The sequence below is a fragment of the Passer domesticus genome, chromosome 2, assembly GCF_036417665.1.
Source record: "Passer domesticus isolate bPasDom1 chromosome 2, bPasDom1.hap1, whole genome shotgun sequence".
Lineage (NCBI taxonomy): Eukaryota > Metazoa > Chordata > Aves > Passeriformes > Passeridae > Passer > Passer domesticus.
This window is the reverse complement of record NC_087475.1, coordinates 127,164,881-127,170,880: the sequence shown is the minus strand read 5'-3', so window position 1 is coordinate 127,170,880 and position 6,000 is coordinate 127,164,881.

Below are 6,000 nucleotides of genomic sequence, written 5' to 3'. Positions count from 1 at the left end.
TTCACACAAACTTGGGGGCTGAGTCAGGACAATAAATCTGCTGCATCTCATTCAGGAAAGGAAATGATTACTCATCTCTCCATGATGAAAGGGACTTCATCCTGAAGCTGGCTTGTTGGTGATTTGCAGCCCTGCCATGGAAGGGGAAGGGATTTATGCAGCAGTAACACGGGGATGCCCCTGTGCCATGTCTGCAGAAAGGCATCCAGAGGCCTCTGCTTTATTGCTGGCCATGGGGGGGAGAGACAGAAGCAGGAAAAAAGATCCAGGCTAAGATCTGGAAATCAGAGATGGGCTGTGGGTGAAGCACGGAAAATGGAGAGCAAGGAAAAGAGGGATTTTGCATCAATCCAGAATAAGAGAGCATATAAGCAGAGAAAGGGAAGAGAAGCAGGATCTCCACGGAGACTACCAGGGCAGGTTAATTGCATAAAATATTTTCTCACTGTGTGCAAAGGTTCATCCCAGGACCATTGGAAGCAGCAGAAAATGGAAGATGTGCTCCATCAGCCTGCAGAGCTGGGGCTGGGCATGAGGGCTCTTCCAAGGAGCAGAGGCAGAAGTGAGGTTAATGCTCTCCTGGACAGCAAGAACCAAGAGCTTATTTATGATGGACAGCGGCTTAGTGGAGCCATGTCTGAACAGCCCTATAAAGAGCAGAAGTGGTTTGAAAGCCCTGAATGGAAGCCAGTCAGGTTTTTGTACATTTTTTAAAGCCTCATCAGGCTCTAAGCGGAGTTTGGCTTTGGTGCATGGCAGATGGCTCAGGAGATGTTTCTCTGCTCTATACATAGTAATTTTTGACCTAAATCTACTTTTGCCTCTTCTAGAGAAAGCACACGTATTTTGGCTGGTGTGGGAGATTTCCAGAGCCAATCCAGGATAGGTTTTCTGAGGAAGGAGTGGGGAAAGCCCACTGCCATGCCCTGGCAGGACAATGACCCATCCCAGAGACCATGCCAGGTGCTCTGCAGTCAGTAGAACCAAGAGCTCTCCCCTCTTGAGGACACAAGTGCAGCTGGGCCAAATTCACTGCACTACTGGAAACTCTTTCTGCACCACCCCAAAGTTTTGGGAGCCACTCCTGGGGTGCAGCTGCAGGCCTTGGGAACAACATGGGCTTGGAGTGTAGCTCACCAGAAAGGGAATCACGGAATGGTTTGGGGCAGAAGGGACCTTAAAGCCATCCAGTGCCACCCCTGCCAAGGGCAGGGACACCTCCACTATCCCAGGGTGCTCCAAGTGTCCAGCCTGGCCTGGAGCAATTCCTGAAGGGAAGCTGCTCTGACCCAGTATGTCCTGGTGTTGGTGACAGGGGTGTCACGATGGGAGAGCGCTTTTTGCTTTTTCTCTGGCCACAGAGGAGCTGGGAGCAGACAAAATGTCTGCTGAAAACCAGGCTGTGTAAGGAGAGGGTGAATCTTCAGTGCAGCTGTGTCCGGGATGAGCCATCCCAGGATCCCAGCAGGACCTCAAGCCTATTAAAGTGTAATGCCTCTGGCCTGCTAGCCCTGCCCTGGTACCTCCAGGGCTGGCTGCTCATGCACAGGAGCCTCAGAGGCGGCACAGGATGAGAGGCACAGAGGCTGCAGGTTTATTTGACCCCAGAGCCCAGAGCAGGAGGGGTTTTAGGGTCACCTGCAGTGCTGGGCCAGCCCCACTCTGCTCCTTGCTGTCCCCCCGCAGGTTTCAGCGCAGCTTTTCCCGGGGCTTAGGGAAGGGAGAGGAGCTGGAGCCGCCAGGGATGCTGTAACACAGGAATCCTTTCAACGTGCTAATGCGGCTGCATTAGCGCTAATGGGCACCGCCACCAGCGGGCTCCCGGGAGGATGCCGAGAGCTGAATTCCACTAATGCTTCCTTAATCCAGCCAGTCTTTAAAAGAGTAATGAAAAGAGCTGCTGTTTACAAATAACCAGGGCAGAGCAGGGGATGGCAGCCGTCTCTTGCTCTGTGCCCAGGGAGAGAGCAGCCCCGGGCTGCGGGCTCTGCCTTGCATCCTGGTACCAAATCCCACCCTCGGAACCAGGAATCGCGAGTGTGTCCTGTTAAATAACCAGGTTGCCTGAGCTTGGTCTGATGCACCGAAACAACATTTGCAAAGTGCAAATCCCGCTGCCGGTTACGTAACTGAATTATCCTTCCATATGCCAGACAGCAATTCTACAGTTAATTGATTTTAATCTAATCATTTGTAGCCAGTCACCAGTTTTAATCAAGCCTGCCCACCCCCAGCCCGTCGCTTTGCATGAGCCATCTTCCCAGCAATTACTGGTTTTAATTATATGAAAGTCTGGTTATGTTGCATTAATTCTTGTCACATTACCAGGGCCCTCCATTTCCACATCCAGCGTCCAGCCACCTCGGCATGGGGATCCGTGGCAGCAAACAGGAGCAGCCTCGCTCCAGCTCCCTTGGATTTGGAATGCTCATCAGCAAGGCTCAGAGGAGCTAAACACAGGGCTCAGCCCTCTGCCTCCTCTGCTCTCCACAGCCTGGCTCCTGGGCACCTGCTCCTGGCCTGGGGGCATCAGAGCTGTCCCTGCTGCCATGGGGCATCCCTTTCCTGCCCATCACTGTCCCCAGCACTCAGTGAGGCTGAGATGGGGACACCTGGGCTGGAGGGATGAGCCAGGGAGGGTTTTGCCTTGGGAACACCCTGCTACAGGCTGGCTGTTTGTCTGGGTGAGTGCCCCAGCCAGGGGGTCTGCCTTGTTCCCACTTCAACGCATAAAATGGAGGATTACTTCATGGCTAGTTGGAAAGAACAGGAAGCCCTGCTATTCACCCCAGAAAGTGAATATTTCCTTTTCCTAGAGTGTCTCTGTAGGAGCCCACATGCTGCAGCCTGCCTGGGGCTGGTGTGGGGGAATGGAGGTGCCAGGGAATCCCATGGGGTTGTCCCAGCATCATTCCTGCCGCCCTCCTGCTGGTGCTGGGGGCATGGGGGTCTGGAAGGGCCCTGGCTGTGGGGCTGGAGGTTTCTGTCCTGTCCTGTCTCTCAGGACACACCCTGAGCCCAAGGAGGGACAGAAACCCCCCCCACCCCAAGGAGGCCGGAGAAAGGAGCCACGATCACCCCAGAGGAGATGTCACACCTAAATAATGGATGGAAGAACGTAAATAATAATAATAATAATAGCAGAACGGGCTAACGAGGCTTTGATGCACGACTGAAAAAGCAAACAGGAAAAGTCTCCTCCTGGCTTTGGGTCCACTCTGTGTTTAATCCTCCCTTTCCCCTCTCAGGCCAGTTTTATGTGGATGTGAATTGTTGGGCCCAGCCAAATTTTCCCGGCATTCCAGCTAGCCACGGCCTCTGCTGCTGAGGAGTTGTGGCAGCACTGGCAGGGCCCCGGCAGGAAGGCTCTTGTGGGGCTTTCTGTGTGTGCACAACCCAGCTGAAGTGATCCATGTGGTAACTGGAAGGATATGGGGATATTGCCACCTTTGTGCTGGGAATTGTGCGGATGACGGTCCAATCTAGCACCTCTCCACGTGACAGAAGCATTTTTTACACATCTGTTGTGCTGTAGATAAACACTGCGTTAATTATTCATTTACAATCTCTAAGGTTGTCTCTCGCAGGGAGAAATGGGGAGTCCTGAGCTGGGTGTTGACACTGGAGGAGGAATCTGAGCCACGGAAGAGCTGGGGCATGTAGAGAAGCATTCCCCCCTTCCAGAGGGAGCTGTCCCCACATCCCAAGGGGAGCGGATGCCAAGCCCAGGATGGTTCTGAGCGCCCAGAGAGGCTGAGAGTGACTCGGGCAGGGACAGAGTGGGCAGGGCTGGGCGGACAGCAGAGGGCTCTCGAGCCCTCGGCAAGAGCAGGACCCGCCGGGGGATGCTCGGAGCCCGGCCCCAGGAATTAAACATCCTTTGGACACAGAGAGGGCGAGAAAGAGAAAAAGAAAGTTGAAAAGTAGAAAGGGCAAAAGAAAGAGAGAGAGAAAAAAAGAAATATAGAAGGAGGAAAGGATAAAGAAAAACAAGAAGAAAGAAAGGATAAAGAAAAATGAAAGGAAAAAAAGAAAAAATATGAAGAAAAATAAAAGTATAAAGAAAAAAAGGAAAAATAGAAATAGGACAAAATATTTGAAAAATTAAAAAATAATAGAAATAGAAATAGAAATAGAAATAATAGAAATAGAAATAGAAATAGAAATAGAAATAGAAATAGAAATGGAAATTAAAAGTTCTGTTTTCCCACGCAGAGAATGTGTCTGCAGGGAGCAGTGCTGTGGTGATGCAGAGCTGGGTCCTTCCCTTCCCACCCCAGGGATTTGTCATCAGTCTGCCTTTGGCTCCAGTCTGAGCAGGGGAAGGAGAAAACCCCCTCCCTCGGACGGCTGGGGAAGAACCTGGAAGGTTATTTTGGAATTTCCAGTGGGAGTTGGAGGAGGATGCCAGACTGGGCCCTTCATCCTTCCCATATTCCCCATTGCCAATCAGGGGGCGTGTGCCTTCCCTAGTGCAGGACAATGTCCCAAAGGAGCAGCGCTGCGTCTCCTGTGCAGGGACTGGAGGGATCACTGCCCTGGGAGCTGCATTTCCTCGGGGTCACCCCCTTCCCAGGGATCACCCTGCCCAGGTCCCACCTCCCAGTCCCTCCTTTGGGTCCTGTCTCCGGACTGAGCACAAGGAGCCCTCTGCATTGCTGGAATGGCAGCGGCTCTTTAGGAGCCCCAGAACTGGGAAGCCAGGTGGGAATTAGAACTTTCCTGTGCAGGCTTTGCCCTGTGCAGTGCCCAGGAAATCCTCTCTGGTCCTTCAACCCGGGGCACGGGCAGCACCGTGACCTCCGTGCACATCCCAGACCCAAAATGAAGCTGTTCCTGTGGTGGGATCAAGTGGGCTCAAATTCTCATCCTGTGCACATCCCAGACCCTGAATAAAGCTGTTCCTGTGGTGGGATCAAGTGGGCTCAGGTCCCCTGCACATCCCAACCCTGAATAAAGCTATTAATAATAAATCTGTTTTATAATAAAGCTGTTGATTTATAATAAAGCTGTGATGGGATCAGGCAGGTTCAGGTTCCTGCCCTGGCCAGGGTTATCTCGGCCTTTGCAAAGTCGGGAAGGAAATTGCCAATAAGACCTGGCACCCTGGGATCCGTTGTGGATATTCCCTTCCTCATTTATGTGTAAATAAGGCCTTTTCTCTCTGACACCGGGGGCTGCAAGTGGCTGTGGGCACAGAGCTCATCCTGCACCAGCCCCGGAGAACAAAGAGCTAATCCCGAGTGACCTGACATCATCCCCGGCACGGAGAGCAAGGTGCTGAGCCGGGCTGCGCTGAGCACACCCATTAAATGTGTCCTCTGTGCCATGAATTATGTATCTCCGCATTTCCATTTCCCCACTGCCGCTGTTTGATGGAATTCTCCTCGGCTGATAAGGATTAAGCCACCTTTTCCAAAGCACAGCACTGTGCTTCATCTGCCGGGGGTGAGGATGCTTTTCCTTCTCCGAGGTGCAGCACAGTCCCTTGGGGAGGAAATGCAGGAGGCCAGGGCTGGGCTGGGCAAGGCTTGGCAGAGGTCAGGGGATCATTTTGCACAAAGTGAGGGCGGGCTGAGGGCTGGCACACCTCGCCCTGCCAGCTCCTCCTCTGAACAGCAGCACCTCTGGAGAATCCAGCCCCCCACCCGGCAGATGCTCCAGGAGCAGAGGGGCTTCCCCAGGGCGTGGGGAGGGAAGAGGTTTGCTCAGATACCACAACCCCGTCTCTGTCTCCATCCTTCCTCTTGTCATTTCCCGGGGGAGAACAGGCATCCCCACAAACCCATGGCCAAGCGTGCCCCCAGAGCAGCAGAGACACAGTCCCGGCTGCAGCAGCTCGGGGGTTAAGGAGCTGGGATGTCACACAGCCCCTTGCAAGTGTTGGTCAAACACAAACAGCAGAGCTGCTGCTGCTCCTCGCTGACAGGAGCAGGGAGGTTTGTCCTGGCCAAACACTGTGGGGACACGGGGGAGGGCTGTGTGTGTCTGCCCTGGGCA